The sequence below is a fragment of the Colobus angolensis genome, unplaced genomic scaffold (genome assembly GCF_000951035.1).
Source record: "Colobus angolensis palliatus isolate OR3802 unplaced genomic scaffold, Cang.pa_1.0 Scaffold145, whole genome shotgun sequence".
Lineage (NCBI taxonomy): Eukaryota > Metazoa > Chordata > Mammalia > Primates > Cercopithecidae > Colobus > Colobus angolensis.
The window spans coordinates 2,253,787-2,272,805 of NW_012114544.1; the positions used below are offsets into that span (position 1 = coordinate 2,253,787).

At 39.5% G+C, this 19,019-nt stretch overlaps 1 protein-coding gene across 1 annotated transcript in view; it reads left to right on the forward strand.

The window, feature by feature from the left end:
* The window catches only part of LARP1B (La ribonucleoprotein domain family, member 1B), a 136,792-nt gene that overhangs the window by 105,170 nt on the left and 12,603 nt on the right, over positions 1–19,019 (forward strand). The window lies entirely within an intron of this gene.

Here is a 19,019-nt window from a genome sequence, read left to right on the forward strand (position 1 = left end):
ATTTCAGTTCACTGCAACCTCCGCCTCCCAGTGATTCTCCTGCCTCAGCCTCCTGAGTAGCTGGGATTACAGGTGTGTGCCACCACACTCAGCTATTGGGAGAGCCACAGCTAAACCTTATTTTGACCTCACTACTTTTATTTTTATTTTTTTTTTTTTTTGAGACAGTCTCACTGTGTTGCACAGGCTGGAATTCTGTGGCACAATCATGACTCACTGCAGCCATAACCTCCCAGACTCAAGTGATCCTCCCATTTCAGCCTCCTGAGTAGCTGGAACTATAGTTGCATGCCACCATGTCCAGCTAATTTTTTTATTTTTTGTAGAGATGGGGTCTCACTCTGCTGTCTGGGCTGGTCTTGAACTCCTAGACTCGAGCAATTCTCCTACCTCGCCCTTCCAAAGTGCTGGGATTACAGACATAAGCCACCATGCCCAGCTACTATTTTGTATTTTATGGTGATCTGTGGTTAGTGATCTTTGATGTTAACTATTGTAATTGTTTTGGCACACCATGAACCCCGCCTAGATAAGATGGTAAACTTAATCAATAAATGTTGTATATTTTCTGGCTGCTCCACTGACTGGCCATTTCTCCATCTCTCCCCCTCTTCTTGGGCGTCCCTGTACCCTGAGAGACAACAATGTTGAAATTAGACCAACTAATAACCCTACAGCGGCCTCTAAGTGTTCAAGTGAAATTAAGAGTCAAAATTCTTCAAAATTAGAAATGCCATCATTAATGAGGAAGGCATGTTGAAAGCCCCAAGATAGGCTGAAAGCTAGATGTCTTGTGTCAAACAGCCAAAATATGAAGGCAGAATTTTGGAGGGAAATTAAAAGTGCTACTCCAGTGAATACACAAATGATAAGAAAGTGAAACAGTTTTATTGATGATAGCGAGAGAGTTTGAGTGGTCTGAGTAAAAGATCAGACCACCCCCAATATTCCGTTAAGCCCAAGTATAATCCAGAGCAAAGCCCTGACTCTCTTCAATTCTATGAAGAGGTGAGGGAGGTGCAGAAGAAAAGTTGGAAGCTAGCAGAAGTTGGTTAATGAGGTTTAAGAAGCTGTCTCCATAATATAAAAGTGCAAGGTGAAGGAGCAAGTGCTGATGAGGAACGTGCAGCGAGTTTTAAGGAAGATTTAGCTAAGATAATCAATAAAAGTGGCTACATTTCTGCCGGTCTAGATCTGAAAAAAAAAGTGTGGCTACCTTAAACAATAGATTTTCAATGTAGACAAAACAGCCTTCTATTGGGAGAATAAGCCATCTAGGACTTTCATAGTTAGGAAGGAGCAGTCGATGTTTGGCTTCAGAGCTTCAAGAGACAGGGCTGACTGTCTTGTTAGGGGCTAATGCAGGTGGTGACTTCAAGTTGAAGGCAATGCCAGGGCTCTTTTGAATTATGCTAAATCTACTCATCTGCTTATGCTCTATAAATAGAAAAACAAAGTCTACGTGGCAGCACATCTACTTACAGTGTGGGTTACTAAATATTTTAAGCCTACTGTTAAGACCTACTATTCAGAAAAAAAGATTCCTTTCAAAATATTACTGCTCCTTGACAGTGTACCTCATCACCCAAGAACTCTGATGAATATACACAAGGAGATTAATGTTTTTTTCATACCTGCTAACACATTTATTCTGCAGTTCATGGATCCCAAGGAGTCATTTTAACTTTCTAGTCTTATTTTTTAGAATATTCATATATAGTCTATCCATAAGGCTATAGCTGCTGCAGCTAGTCTTTCCTCTGATGGACCTGAGCAAAGTAAATTGAAAACATTCTGGAGACTATTCACCATTCTACATGCCATTAAGAACATTGGTGATTCATAGGAGGAGGTCAAAATATCAACATTAACAGGATTTTGGAAGAAGTTGATTCCTACCCTCATGGATGACTTTGAGAGACTCAGACTTCAGTGGAGGATTAAACTACAGATGTGGTGGAAATAGCAAGAGAAGTAGAATTAGAAGTGGAGCCTGAAGATGTGACTGAATTGCTGCAATCTCATGATAAAATTTGAAGGGATGAGGAATTGCTTCTTATGGATGAGCGCAGAGAGTGGTTTCTTGAGATGGAATCTACTGGTGAAGATTCCTTGAACATTGTTGAAATGACAACAACAGATTTAGAATATTATATAAAGCAGTGGCAGGGTTTGAGAGCACTGACTCCAATTTTGAAAGGAGTTCTACTGTGGGTAAAATGCTATTAGGACAGCATCCGTACTACAGAGAAATCTTTTGGGAACAGAAGAGTCAATCAATGTAGCAAACTTCGTTGTTGTCTTATTTTAAGAAATTCCCACAGCCACTCCAACCATCAGCAACCACCACTCTGATCAGTCAGCAGCCATCAGCATCGAGGCAAAACCCTCCACCAGCAAAAAGAGTATGACTTGCTGAAGGCTCATATGACCATTAGCATTTTTAGCAATACAGTTTTTAAAAAATTGATACATAATAGTTGTACATATTTTGGGGGTGCATGTGATATTTTGATACATGCATACAATGTGCAATGATCAAATCAGGGTAATGGGGATATCAATCACCTCAAACATTTTTCTTTATTCTGTTCTATTTTTTTCCTTTTCTTTTAAAGATCTTTTTGCATACCAATCTTCTAGCTATTTTGTACTCTACAATATGTTGTTTTTAAGTATGGTTACTCTACTGTACTATAAAACACTATATCTTATTTCTGGTACTAACTGTATTTTCGTACCTGTTAACCAACTGCTTTTCACCCCTCTTCCCCCTACCCATTCTAGTCCCTAGTAAGCACTAATCAACTCTCTATCTCTATGAGAGCTACTTTTTTATCTCCCACAATTAGTGAGAACATGTGGTACTTATCTTTCTGTGCCTGGCTTATTTCATATAACATAATGACCTCCAGTTCTATCCATGTTGCTGCAAATGACAGAATTCTTTTTTATGGCTCAATAGTATTCCATTGTATATGTGTGTATGTTTATGTATGTGCATATGTGTGTGTATGTGCATATATTTACACATATATACACACATATACATACATGTATATAAATACCCATATATATGTAATTTTCTTCATTAATCCATTGATAGTCAACTTAGGTTGATTACATATCTTGGCTGTAGTGAATAGTGCTGCAATAAACATGGAAGTGCAGCTGTCTTTTCGATGTACTGATTTCCTCTATTTTGAATATATACCCAGCAGTGAGATTGCTGGATCATATGGTAGTTCTGTTGTTAGTATTTTTTGAGGAACTTCTATTCTGTTTTCTGTAGTGCCTGTACTAATTTACATTCCCACCAATGGTGTGTGAAGCATTCTTCTTTCTCTTCATCCTTGCAACATCCATTAATTTTTGTTTTCTTGATAAAAGCCATTTTAACTGGGGTGAGATGCTTTATCATTGTAGTTTTGATTTTCATCTTCTTGATAATTAATAATGTTGAGCATTTAAAAATATACCTGTTGTCCAGTTGATGTCTTCTTTGGAGAAATGTGTATTAGATCTTTTGTCAGTTTTAAAATGGGATTATTTGTGTTTTGTTTGTTTGTTTTGCTACTGAGTTGTTTGAGTTCCTTGTATATTCTAGTTATTAGTCCTTTCTTTTTTGGATGGATAGTTTGCAAATATTTTCTCCCATTCTGTAGGTTGTCTCTTCACTTTGTTGATTCCTTCATTTGCTATGCAGAAACTTTTTTGCTTGATATAATCTCATTAGTCTATTGTTGCTTTTGTTGCTTGTGCTTTTAGCGTCTTACACAAAACATCTTTGCCTAGACCAATGGCCTGGAATGTTTTCCCAACATTTTCTTCTAGTAATTTCATAGATTTGGGTCCTAGTTTAAGTCTTTAGTCCATTTTGATTGGCTTTTTGTATATGGTAGAGATAGAGGTCTAGCTTCATACTTTTGCATATGTTTATCTAGTTTTCTTAGCACCATTTATTGAAGTGACTGTCCTTTCCTTGATGTATGTTCTTGGTACCTTTGCCAAAAATGAATTGACTGATAATGTGTAGATTTTTTTCTAAATTTTCTTTTCTGTTCCATTGGTCTGTGTGTCTGCTTTTACACCAGTACCATGCTACCTTTGTTACTATGGCTTTGTATTATATTTTGAAGTTGGGTAGTGTGATGCCTCCAGCTTTATTCTTTTTGCCCAGAATTACTTTGATTTTTCAGGGCCTTTTATGGTTCTATATAAATTTTAGGATTGTTTTTTCTATTTTTGTGAAGAATGTTTTAGGTATTTTGATAGGGATGGAATAAAATCTGTAGAAGTTACTGCGTAGTTTTGACATTTTAACAGTGTTGATTTTTCCAATCCATGAGCATGCGATATCATTCCCTTTTTTTCGTGCGACCTCTTAAATTTCTTTCATCTGTGTTTTTTAGTTTTCTTTGTAGAGATCTTTCACTTTGGTTACACTTATACCTACTTTATATATTTTTGTAGCTGTCTTGATTTCTTTTTCAGTTTGTTTGCTGTTGGCATATATAAATGCTACTGATTTTTGTATATTGATTTTGTATTGTGCAACTTTACTGAATTGATCCAAATTTTTGGGTGGAGTCTTTAGAGTTTTCTAAATATAATATCGTATCATCTGCAGGCAAGGATAATTTGACTTGTTCCTTTCCAGTGTGGATGCTCTTTCTCTTGCCTAATTGCTCTTGCTAGGACTTATACTACTATGTTCAATTAAAGTGGTAAAGTGGACAACCTTGCCTTATTCCAGATCTTAGAGGAAAGGCCAAGTGCTCATGTCTAAGATAATGAGAAAAAGACCTTGAAGGCATTTTAGAGCCCTCCTGCCACAGGACCACAGGCCTAAGAGGACAGAATGGGGCCCTGCGCAACCTCAGGGAACTGCTCCCTGCATTCCAGCTACTCCAGCTGTAGCATGGCTAAAAGGGGTCCAGGTACAGCTTGGGGCTGCTGCTTCAGAGGGTGCAAACCATAAACTTTGGCAGCTTCCATGTGGTGTTAAGCCTGCAGGTGGTGCGCAGAATACAAGAGTTGAGGCTTGGGAGCCTCTGCCTATATTTCAGAGGATGTATGGAAAATCCTGGATGTCTAGACTAAAGCCTGCTGTAGGGGCAGAGCCCTCATGGAGATCCTCTACAAGGACAGTGCAGAGAGGAAATGTGGGGTTGGATCCTTCATACAGACTCCCCACTGGGGCACTGCCTAGTGACGCTTTGAGAAGAGGGCCACCGTCCTCCAGACCCCAGAATAGTAGATACACTAGCAGCCTGCACCCTCAGCCTCAAAAAGCCACAGGCACTCAATGCCAGCCCTTAAGAGCAGCCATGTGGGCTAAACCCTGGAAAGCCATAGGCATGGAGCTGCCCAAGGCTTTGTGAGCCTACCCCTTGCACCAGCATATCCTGGATATGACATATGGAGTCAAAGGAGATTATTTTGGAACTTTAAGATTTAGTGACTGCCCTTCTGGGCTTTGGACTTGCATGCAGCCTGTAGCCCCTTTCTTTTGGGCTATTTCTTCCTTTTGTGTATTTATTATACCTCCATTGTATCTTGGAAGTAACTACCTTGTTTTTGATTTTACAGACTCATAGGTGGTAGGCACTAGCCTTGTCTCAAATGAGACTTTGGACTTTTGAGTTAATGCTAGAATGAGTTAAGACTTTGGGGGATTGTTGGGAAGGCATGATTAGATTTTGCAATGTGAGAAGGACATGAGATTTGGCAGGGGCCAGGGTGGAATTATATGGTTTGGATCTGTTTCCCCACCGAAATCTCGTGTTCAGTTGTAATTCCCAGTATTGGAGGTGGGGCCTGGTGGGAGGTGATTGGATCATTGGGGCAGTTTTTCATGGTTTAACACCATCTGCCTTGGAGTTGTCATTATGATAGTGAGTTGTGAGATCTGGTTGTTTAAAAGTATGTGGCACCTCCACTCTCTCTCTTCCTCCTGCTCCAGCTATGTGAAGTGCTGCTCCCCCTGCCTTCCACCATGATTGTAAGTTTTCCTAAGGCCTCCCTAGAAGCTGAGCCAGCATCATGCTGTACTGCCTACAGAACCGTGAACCAATTAAACCTCTTTCTTCTATAATTTACCCAGTCTCGGATATTTCTTTTTTCTTTTCTTTTCTTCTTCCTTTTTTTTTTTTTGAGGCAGAGTTTCGCTCTTGTTGCCCAGGCTCAAGTGCAGTGGCACAATCTCAGCTCACTGCAACCTCCACCTCCTGGGTTCAAGCGATTCTCCTGCCTCAGCCTCCTGAGTAGCTGGGATTACAGGCATGCACCACCACGCCCGGGTAATTTTTGTATTTTTAGTAGAGACGAGGTTTCTTCATGTTGGTCAGGCTGGTCTCGAACTCCGGACCTCAGGCGATCTGCTCACCTTGGTCACCCAAAGTGCTGGGATTACAGGCATGAGCCACCATGCCCGGCCGGGTATTTCTTTATAGTAATGTGAGAACAGCCTAATACATCTAGCTGAAGGTTTGTTGATTCTGTTTATCTTTTCAAAAAACCAACTTTTCATTTCATTGTTTTTTTGTACTTGTTTTAGTCTCAATTTTATTGATTTCTGCTTTGATCTTTATTATTTCTTTCTACTAATTTAGGGTTTGATTTATTCTTTTCTAGTTCTTTTAAGTACATCGTTAGGTTGCTTATTTGAAACCTACTTTTTTGATGTAGGCATTTATTGCTATAAGCTTCTCTCTTAGTAGTGCTATGCTCAATCTCATAGGATTTGGAAAGTTATGTTTCCATTTTCATTTGTTTGAAGACATTTTGAAGTTTTCTTCTTAATTTCTATATTAATCTGTTGATCATTCAGGAGCATGTTGTTTAATTTCCACATTTGTGTAGTTTCCAAAATTCTTCATGTTATTGATTTCTATTTTTATTCTGTTGTAGTCAGAGAAGATACTTGATATGATTTTGACTTTTTTAAATTTGTTGAGACATGTTTTATAGCCTAACATATGTTTTATCCTGGAGAATGTTCCATGTGCTAATGAGAAGAATGTGTATTCTGCAGTAATAGGTGAAATGTTCTGTAAATGTCATTAGGTCCAGTTGGTCTAGGTGTAGTTTAACTTCATTGTATCTTTATTGATTTTCAGTCTGGATGTTCTGTCCATTATTGAGAGATGAATGTTGAAGCCCCCTGCTATTATTTGTATTATAGTCTATCTCTCCTCTAGATGTATTAATGTTTAATACATTCACCTGATAGGAGGTGATTGGATCATGGGGGCAATTATCCCATACTGTTCTTATGATAGTGAGTGAGTTCTCACAAGATCTGATGGTTTTGTAAGTGTTTGACGGTTCCTCCTTCACACATACTCTTTCTTACCTGCCGCAATGTAAGACGTGCCCGCTTCCCCTCCCACCATGATTGTAAGTTTCCTGAAGCCTCCCCAGCTATGTGGAACTGTGAGTGAATTAAACCACTTTCCCTCATAAATTACCCAGCTTCAGGTATTCTTTATAGCAGAGTGAAAATGGACTAATACAAATGTATTTGGTGTTTTCTGACCTTCTGTACCTAGATATTTATATCTTTCTTTAGATTTGGAATATTTTCTGTTATTTCTTTTAATAAGCTTACTACTCCTTGTTCTTAACTCCTCATTGAATGCCAGTGGCTCTTACATTTGTTCTTTTGAGATTATTCTTTATATCTTGCAGGTATTCTTCATTCCTTTTTTTTTCTCCTCTGACTGTATTTTCCAATAGCCTGTATTTGAGCTCACTGATTGTTTCTTGCAATATGAGAGCCTGTAATCCATTTTTTAGAAAACCTATTTCTGAGTTCCAGGATTTTTTTTTTTAATTTCAATCTCTTTGTGTTACATTTCTCTGACAAATTTCTGAATTGCTTCTCTGTGTTATTTTGGATTTTGCTGAGTGTCTGTAGAACTCTTATTTTGTTCTTGATCTGAGACCTCACATATTGCTTTCTTGTTTAGGTTGGTCCCTGACTCTTTGTGCATTTGGGGAGGTCATAGTTCCGTGTTTGCTGTTGTTTATTGTGGATGTACATCTATGGCTTTGCTTTAAAGGACTTATTATTTATTCCAGTCTTTGCTGTCTTTCTTCTTTTGGTCTTTCTAAGGTATATTTGCTTAGAGATTCTTTGCAGTTGCCTGAGTTCCCTTAATACTGTTGTAGATCACTGCCTCCTTGTGGGCACTAGATGGCGCCTTAAGCCCAAGTTTGCCTTGGTTCTCACAAACATTGGAGCACTGCCTGTCAGATGGTGGGGGTGGCAAAGGGAATTACCCCAACTGTGTGGTAAGGCTGGCAAAGGGTTTGTACCCAGAAAACTCATGGATCATGCCTCCTACAGTGTGGTCCTGCTGAACAGCCACTCCGATATGGCATCTCTGTTGGCTGAAATAAAGGGGAGAATTTCAGGGCTAGGGTTTCCGTTCCTGTTGCCCCTCTTTTTCTATAGCTGCCTTCATGGTTTTTTCTCCCTGCTGGCCCTCATGATATTATACTTCTCATGGGTTGAGGCAGGAACAGTTTTCCTGCAAGGGAGCCCAAGATGGTGGGAAAGCTGGCTGTCCTCCACGATCTAACTTTTTCCAATGAAGAAGCTGAGTCTGGGAGGAATTTTTCATGCACAGGGCCTGGCAGATTGCAGAAGGGGCATCATGCATAGAGAAGGCTATTTCTCTTACTGTTTGCGTGGAGTTTTTCAGTTTTCTGTGGCTCACAGATAGTATCAGCTTCAGACTTGAGTTCTGGGATATTGCTGATGATAAGCTTTGTGCTAAATATTTGTTTTTGGCTTTCTGTGGGAGAGTGAAGCCAGATTGCTTCTACTCTGCCATTTTGGTGACATAATTGTCTCCATAAAGTATTTTAAAATTAAGGTATGTACTTTTTTTTAGTCATAATGCTATTGCACACTTGGTAGAATACAGTATAATGTAAATATAACTTTTATATTTACTGGGAAACCAAAATATTCATGTGACTTGCTTTTTTGCAATATTTGCTATACTGTGGTGGTCTAGAATTGAACCAGCAATATCTCTGAGATATGCCTGTATAATTCAGCTGTTCCTTGAATCATGATGTGGTTACATCCTGAAAAACCCTTTGTAGCTTGAAAATATCATAAGTTGAAAATACATTTAATATACCTAACTACCAAACATCATGGCTCAGCCTAGCTTACCTTAAATGTACCCAGAACACTTATACTAACCTACAGTTGGGCAAAATCTAACACAAAGCCTATTTTATAATAAAATGTTGAATTTCTTGTGTAATTTATTGAATACTGAAACCGAAGAACAGAATGATTGTATGGTACTTGAACTATGGTTTCTACTGAATGCATATTGTTTTTGTACCATCATAAACCTGAAAAACCGTAAGTGAAACCGTTTTTTAAGTTGAGGACCAGCTTTATACATTTTAACTTATCACAGTCTACTTTCAAATAATCTTATCCCACTTCATGTATAATATAAGAACCTTACAACATTTAACTTTCATTATTTCTCCCCATTTCTTTTTTTTTTTTAATTAGAGACAGAGACTCGATCTCTAACAAAGCCTCAAGTATCTGGGACCATGAGTGTGCACCACAATAGCTGGCTAATTAAAAAAAAAAAATTGTTGCGACAAGATCTTGCTGTGTAATTCAGGCTGGTCTGGAACTCCTGGGCTCAAGCAATTCTCCTGCCTTAGTCTCCCAAAGTATCAAGATTACAATTATGAGTCACCACACCCAGTCCCCCATTCTTTGTGCTATACTTTGTTATTATTTTTCTTTAGACAGTTATGTGTACATGTATGTACACATACATATATATGCACATGTGCATACACACATATAGTTTGAGTAGATGGTTTAGCACATTAAATCCTTCATGTATATCTATTAAAAACTTTCTAAATGCCATTGAGAATCTGGGAGATTTCTTTAGTAGGTTCATAGTAGATATTTATTTGCCTATTATTAATATACCCACACACAAACACATACACACATGTATCAAGTATTTATCCTGCTGTGGTTCTCTGATGGTTTCAGATTTATGGCTTTTTTAATTGTTAGAATAATTTTTGACTTATCATAAATTTTTTGGCCCTGTTTTCTTTGTTTTTTCTTCTTCTGGGTTTCAAATTACATGTATGTTAGACCATTTGATAATACCCATAGCTGGTGGATGCTCTGATGTGCTTTTTCTCCTACTCCCTTTATTTATTTTTATTTTTATTTTTATTTTTGTTGCCCAGGCTGGAGTGCAATGGAGCGATCTTGGCTCACTGCAACCCCTGCCTCCTGGGTTCAAACGATTCTCCTGCCTCAGCCTCCCGAGTAGCTGGGATTACAGGCACATGCCACCACGCCCAACTAATTTTTTTGTATTTTTAGTAGAGACAGGGTTTCACCATGTTGGCCAAGTTAGTCTCGAATTCCTGACCTCAAGAGATCTGCCTGCCTCGACCTCCCAAAGTGCTGGGATTATAGGTGTGAGCCACTGTGCTTGGCCTCCTACTCCTTTTAAATTGTGTTTCACTTTGTATAATTTTGATTGACTTATATTCAGGTTTCCCGATTCTTTCCTTAGCTGTGTCTAGTGAGCTAATAAGTCCATCAAAAAAGTATTCATTTCTGATACTGTGTTTTGTATATTTTGCATTACTATTTGACTATTTATTTATTTATTTATTTATTGAGATGGAGTTTGCTCATGTCGCCCAGGCTGGAGTACAGCTCAGCTCACTGCAACCTCCACCTCCTGGGTTCAAGCGATTCTTCTGCCTCAGCCTCCTGTGTAGCTGGGATTACAGGTGCCCACCACCACACCCGGCTAATTTTTGTATTTTATTAGAGACAGGGTTTCACCATGTTGGCCAGGCTAGCCTTGAACTCCTGACCTCAGGTGATCCCCCAGCGTTGGCCTCCGAAAATGCTGCAATTACAAGTGTGAGTCACTGTGCCCAGCTCCGTTTGAATGTTTAAAAATCGTTTTCTTGGCCGGTCACAGTGGCTCATGCCTGTAATCCCAGCACTTTGGGAGGCCGAGACAGGCAGATCACGAGGTCAGCAGATCAAGAGCATCCTGGCTAACACGATGAAACCCCATCTCTACTAAAAATACAAAAAATTAGCCGGACATGGTGGCAGGCACCTGTAGTCCCAGCTACTTGGGAGGATGAGGTAGGAGAAGGGCGTAAACCTGGGAGGTGGAGGTTGCAGTGAGCCAAAATGGCGCCACCGCACTCCAGCCGGGCGACAGAGCAAGACTCCGTCTCAAAAAACAACAAAAAAAGAGTTTTCTTGGCCGGATGTGGTGGCGTTCACCTGTAATCCCAACTACTCAGGAGGTGGAGGCAGGAGAATCGCTTGAACCCAGGAGGTGGAAATTGCAGTGAGCTGGGATAGGGCCACTGCACTCCAACCTGGGCAACAGAGCAAGACTCCATCTCAAAAAAAAGCAAAAGTTTTCTTTTTTTCCTGCTGAAATTCTCCATCTCTTCATGAATGTTCATCTTTTACATTAGATCTTTCAACATCTTAATCATGGTTATTTTAAAGTTCATTTGTGATTATGCTAGAACTGAGTTATCTGTAAGTCTGGTTCTATTTATTACATTATCTTCTGGATTTTATTTTTTCTTTCTGTGTGTCTTATATATTTTGATTGAATTCTTGATTATTACTTCTGGACTTTTTTTTGTTTAAATCTTGTCAAATCCCAATCTGAATAAATCCAGCTTTCTTTCTATTATATTTGCTCCTAGTCTACTGAATGTTGCTAAAGTAAGTCCTAGGCTTATTGATAGTAATATAGATTCATGTGCTGTAATTATAGTTAGAGCTTTGATGTTATCTGCATTTCTTTTACTAAGTATTCAATACTAAATTTATCTTTGTTCTTTCCTTCTGATTGAGGAATTCTTTATCTCAGCTTTCCTTTCTCTCTCATTGTTCCATCTTTTGAAAACTGTCTTCAGATTTCTATTTGTTAGTCGTCATTTTGATCTACCTCTTTGCTTCCTTCTGGCTCCCTGTGGTAAGTATGCCAGTAAGGTATATTTATTCATTGTGGAGAATTTATTTAATGATAGCTACCACTTTTATATGCTTTCAATAAATGGTTCCAGGCACTGTGCTCAACGTTTTACATGGATTATTTGTTTCTCTATGTTTTCTTTAGACGATAAGTTCTTTAATGTAAAGAACTTCGCAGTACCTGACATACTTTGCAGTCAATAAATAACTACATGAATGAAACTACCGATTCCATATAGAGACAGGGAAGTTTATAGCTGTAAATGCCTACATTTAAAAAAGGAAAAAGATCAGAAATCGGCCACCTAGCTTTATACTTTAAGGAACTAGAAAAAGAAGAGCAAACTAAACCCAAAATAATAGAGAAAATCAAGGAAACTAAAAGTTGGTTCTTTGAAAAGATCAACAAAACTGACGAAACTTTAGACTGACAAAGAAAAAGAGAAGATGCAAATAACTAAAATCAGGAAAAAAACAAAACAAAACAAAACAAAACTGGGGACATTACTACTGGTTGACCTTACAGAGATAAAAAGGATAAGAGAATACTGTGGGCTGGGCATGGTGGCTCACGCCTGTAATCCCAGCACTTTGGGAGGCTGAGGCAGGCAGATTGCCTGAGGTCAGGAGTTCGACACCAGCTTGGCCAACATGGTGAAACCCGGTCTCTACTAAAAATACCAAAAAAACTAGCCAGGCGTGGGGGCTCATGCCTGTAATCCCAGGTCCTTGGGGGAAGTGGAGATGGAGGTGGGTGGGGGGGTGGTGTGCTGAACCAGGAGAATTGCTTGAACCCAGGAGGTGGAGGTTGCAGTAAGCTGAGATCTCGCCTCTGTATTCCAGCTTGGGTGATAGAGCAAGACTCCGTCCTAAAAAAAAAAGAACAATTCTATGTCAACAAATTAGATAATCCAGAAGAAATTTGCAAATTCCTTAAAACCTACTTAAACTGATTCAAGAAGAAATAGAAAATCTCAACTGACCTATAACAAGCAAATAGACTGAATTAGTAACCAAAATCTTTCCAACACAGAAGAGTGCTAAATCAAATGGTTTCACCAGTGAGTTCTACCACATATTTAAAGAATTAGGCCAGGCGCAGTGGCTCACGCCTGTAATCCTAGCACTTTGTGAGGCCGATGCAGGTAGATCACAAGGTCAGGAGTTCGAGACCAGCTTGGCCAATATGGTGAAACCCCTTCTCTACTAAAAATACAAAAATGAGCTGGGCATGGTGATGGGTGCCTGTTGTCCCAGCTGCTCAGGAGGCTGAGGCAGGAAAATCACTTGAGCCCGGGAAGCGGAGGTTACAGTGAGCCGAGATCGTGCCACTACACTTCAGCCTGGGGCAACACAGTGAGAGTCTGTCAAAAAATAAAAAAATGAAAAAGAAAAACAAAACAAAAAATTAACACCCAGCCTGGGCAATATGGTGAGACCAGGTCTCTACTAAAAATCCAAAAAATTAGCCAGGCATGGTGGTACGTGCTTGTAGTCTTCGCTATTTGGGAGGCTGAGGTGGGAGGATTGCTTGAGCCTAGGAGACTGAAGCTGCAGTGAGCCATGACCATGCCACGGCACTCCAGCATGGGTGACAGAGCAAGACTCTATCTCAAAAAAATAAAAAAGAAAAACGAATTAACACCAATCCTTTTCAAATTCTTTCAAAAAAATTGAAGATGAAGGAATTTTTTTTTTTTTTTTTGGAGATGGAGTCTCACTCTGTCTCCCAGGCTGGAGTGCAGTGGCACAATCTCAGCTTACTGCAGCCTCTGCCTCCTGAATTCAAGCAGTTCTCATCCTTCAGCCTCCCGGGTAGCTGGGACTACAGGCACCTGCCACCACGCCCAGCTAATTGTTGTATTTTCAGTAGAGATGGAGTTTCCCCATGTTGACCAGGCTGATCTTGAACTCCTGACCTCATATCCACCCACCTCGCACTCCCAAAATGCTGGGATTATAGGCGTGAGCAAAGGAACATTTTCTTATTCATTCTACAAAGCCAGCATTACCCTGATGCTGCAACCGGATAAAGATATCACAAGAAAATTACAGGTCAAAATCCCTTTTTAATATAGACGCGAAAGTCCTCAAGAATATATTAGCAAACCGAATCCAACAGCATAGTAAAAGGATTATTTATCATGGCCAGGTAGGATCTTCTTAGTAATGCAAGAGTGATTTGACATAAAATCAATAAATGTAATACATGATATTAATAGAACTAAAGAAAAAATGCATGATCATCTCAATTGACACAGAAAAGGCATTTGACACAATTCAATACCCTTTCATGATTAAAAACTCTCAGAAAGCTAACAGAGGGAAAATACCTCAACATGATAAAAAGTGCTTATGAGAAACCCATAGCTAACATCATGGTCAGTGGTGAAAGACTGAAAGTTTTCTCGCTAAGATCAGGAACAACACGAGGATGCCTGTGCTCTCCGCTACTGTTCAATGTTGTACTGAAAGTTCTAGCAAGAGCTAGGTGACAAGAAAAAAACAACATTGTATTTGAAAGGAAGATGTAAAACTATATTTACAGATAACACGATCCTACATATAGAAAATCCCAAAGAATCCACCAGGAAATTACTAAAGCTAATAAAATCAGCAAAGTTGCAAGATACAAAGTCAGCACACAAAAATCAGCAGTGTTTCTATATATCAGAAACGAATAGTCTGAAATGAAAACTAACAAAGCAATCCTATTCACATTAGCATCTAAAAGAATTAAATAGGCCTGGAGTCACAACACTTTGGGAAGCTAAGGTGGGTGGATCGCTTGAGCCCAAGAGTTCAAGACCAGCCTGGGCAACATGGTGAGACCACGTCTCTACAAAAAATACAAACATTAGCCGGGTATGATGGTACGCGCCTGTGGCCCCAGCTACTTGGGAGGCCGAGGTGGGAGGATCACTTGGTCCTGGAAGGTAGAGGTTGCAGTGAGCCGAGATCATGCCACTGCACTTCAGCAGCCTGGGTGACAGAGTGAGACCTTGCCTCAAAAAAAAAAGGATGAAATATTTAGGAATAAACCTAACCAAGGAATTGAAAGACTTGTACCCTGAAAACTCTAAGAAAAAATTAGAGTTTTTTTAGACTCTAAGTTTTTAGTGAAAAAATTGTGGGACACCTAGACAAATGGGAAGACAGCCCATGTTTATGGGGAAGAAGATTTAACATTGTTAAGACATCAATATTACCTGTCTTAGTCCTTCTTTATGTTGCTATAAAGGAATAGATGAAGCTGGGTAATTTAGAAAGTAAGGAAGTTTATTTGGCTCATGGTTCTGCAGGCTATACAAGAAGCATGGTGCCAGCATCTACTTGGCTTCTGGTGAAGGCCTTTGGCTGCTTCCACTCATGGCAGAAAGTGAAGGGGACCTGCATGTGTGGAGAGCACATGGCAAGAGAGAGAAGGGGACGGTCCTAGGCTCTTTGTTTCACAACCAGCTCTTGTGGGAACTAGTAGAGTAAGAACTCTTTCCCTCTTTCCCCAACAAGGGAGGACATTAATCTACTCATGAGGGATCTGCCGCCATGATCCGGTCACCTCTGATAAGGCCTCCACCTCCAACTTTGGAATCAAATTTTAACATGAGGTTTGTGGGGGACAAACATCCAAATATAGCACTACCCAAAGTGAGTTATGTCTTCAGCACTAATTTCTGTCAATATTCCAACAGTCTTTTTTACAGAAATGGAAGAGCCACATCTCAAATTCGTATGTAATTGCAAGTAGCCCTGAATAGCCAAAACAATTTTTAAAAAGAAGAATAAAGTTGGAGGACTAACACCTCCTGACTTTGAAAGTTGCTGGAAAACTGCAATAATTAAAATAGTATAAACTGGGCATGGTAACATGCACCTATAGTCCCAGCTATTCGGGAAGCTGAGATGGGAGGATTGCATGAGCCCAGGAGTTTGAATCCAGCCTGGGCAACATAGTGAGACTTTCATCTCTAAAAAGAAACAAATGAAAACAAAGAAAACAATATAGTACTGGCATAAGAACAGACATATAGACCAACGGAATAGAATAGAGAGCCCAGAAATAAATTCTCACATATGTGGCAATTTATTTCTGATAAAGGTGCCGAGACCATTTAATGGAACAAGGATCATCTTTTCAACTAACGGTGCTGGGAGAACTGGATATCCATATATAAAAGAATGAAAGTAGACCCTTAACATCTCCTATATAAAAAAAAATTAGACTTGGTGCGGTGGCTTATGCCTATAATCCCAGCACTTTGGGAGGCAGAGACGGGTGGATCACCTGAGGTCAGGAGTTCGAGACCAGCCTGGCCAACATGGTGAAACCCCGTCTCTACTAAAAATACAACAATTAGCTGTGTGTAGTGGCATGCGCCTGTAATCCCAACTACTCAGGAGGCTGAGGCAGGAGATTCGCTTGGACCTGGGAGGTGGAGGTTGCAATGAACCAAAACCACACCACTGCACTCCAGCCTGGGTGACAGAGCGAGACTCCATCTCAAAAAAAAAAAAAAAATTAGCTCAATGTGGATTAAAAACCTAAACTAAAGAGATAAGACTTAAAAGAAAATGTAGGGGAAAACCTTCATGACATTGGATTTGGCCTCATTTTTTTTGAGACGGAGTCTTGCTCTGTCGCCCAGGCTGGAGTGCAGTGGCGTGATCTCTGCTCACTGCAAGCTCCACCTCCCAGGTTCACACCATTCTCCCCTCTCAGCCTCCCGAGTAGCTGGGACTACAGGTGGCCGCCACCACACCCAGCTAATTTTTTGTAGTATAGATGGGGTTTAACCATGTTAACCAAGATGGTCTCGATCTCCTGACCTCGTGATCCACCTGCCTCGGCCTCCCAAAGTGCTGGGATTACAAACGTGAGCCACCGTGCCGGCCTTGGCCTCATTGTTTATGGATATGACACCAAAATCATAGGCAACAACAAAAAATAGACAAATGTACACGGCTACCTGCTAATGAAAAAAAAATAGATAAAGGGACTTCATCAAAATGATGAAAAAAAGTGAACATCTGTACATCAAAGGATACTATCAACAAGAAAGGCCACCCACTGAATGGGAGAAAGTATTTGCAAATCATATATCTGATAAGGGACTTAAATCTAGAATATATAAAGAACTCTTACAATAACAACAACAAAACCCTTATTTTCTAATATATGCAAAAGGCCAGACACAGTGGCTCATATCTGTTATCCTAGCACTTTGGGAGGCCAAGGAAGGAGGATCGCTTGAGCACAGGAGTTTGAGACCAGACTGGGCAACATGGCAAAGCCCTGTCGCTACAAAACAAAACATTAGCTTGGCATGGTGGCATGCACCTGTGGTTCCAGCTACTCAGGAGGCTGAGATGGTAGGTCAGGAGGCTGAGATGGTAGGATTGCTCGAGCCCAGGAGTTCAAGGCTGCAGTCAAACATGTTCACACCACTGCACTCCAACCTGGGTGACAGAGGGAGACCCTGTCTTAAAAAAAAAAGTGCGAAGGACTTCAATAGACATTTTCCAAAGAAGATCTACAAATGGGCCGTGAGCCCAGGGAAAGATGCTCAACATAGTCATGAGAGAAGCATAAATTCAAAAAGCCAAAATGAAATACCACTTTATACCCACTAGGATGGCGTTATGAACTGAATTATGTCTCCTTCCCACCTCCCCAAATTCCTGTGTTGAATTCCTAACCCCTGATGTGACTGTTTTTGAAGATAGGACTTTTAAGGAGGTGATAAGGTTAAATGAGGTCATAAGGGTAGAGTCCTAATCTGATAGAAGTTGTCTTTATAAGGAGAGGAAGAGACACCAGAAATATCTCTCTTTGTGCCTGTACAGAAGACAGGCCACGTGAAGATACAGCGAGAAGATGGCTCTCTGCAAGTCAGAAAGAGAGGCCTCATCAGAAACCAACCTTATTGTCATACTGATCTTAGATTTCTATCCCCTAGAACTGCAAAGAAATAAATTTTTATTGTTTAACCCACCAAATCTGTGCTATCTTTTTATGGCAGCCTGAGCTAACTAATATAGATATGTATAATCAAAAAAACCTGAAAATAAATGTTTGTGAGGATGTGGAGAAATTAGAACCCACATGCATTGCTGGTGGGAATATAAAATGCCTCAGCTGCTGTAGAAAACAGTTTAGCATTTTCTCAAAATGTTAAAACATAGAATTACCATACGACCCAGCTATACCACTCTTAGTTATATGTCAAAAGTATTGAAAACACATGTTGGATGTCCATGTTTGTAGCAGCATTATTCATGATAGCCAAAAAGTGGGAATCTCAACAAAAGACTGGATAAACAAGTATGCAACAACAAATGACTAGATAAACACATACAATGGAATATAAATGTTCAGCCATGAAAAGGAATGAAATTTTGATTTATGCTGCTGCAGACCACTTTGAGAACCAATGACTTAGATAAATGTTTTAGGAAGATAACTTTGGTGGTAGGATAGAGAAGGGACACTTGGAAAAACAGACTGGATAATTCAAGTGAAAGAAGAGGAAGGTCTAAATTTTAATTTAGGTCTAAATTTGAATTTGAGTGCAGATGAGAAGGAAAAGACAGATTTAGGAGATAGATCAAAAGTGGAATTGATTTAGAGAATTGCAGGTTCTGTCTTACTTTTGATGCCTTTAGAGAAAAAAGGAAATTGCAGGTATGTCTTTGACATAATGAAATTATTGCCCATCTTTGTGCCAGATTTTATCCCTAATCTCTATGTATTCAATTTACATCATTAATCTAAATTATTCAAGATAAGTTGAAAATTTCTACAGTACCATAATAATAATAATAAACTAATCTAAACTAAATTAATAATGATTTGGAGGAGGAATGAGCTATTCAGTTATCTGCTTCTACTTACTGTGTTAACTTGAGAGTTTATAACTATGCTTATCAGCTTCTGAATTTACATAAACATAAATAGCACTATATGCAGATCTGT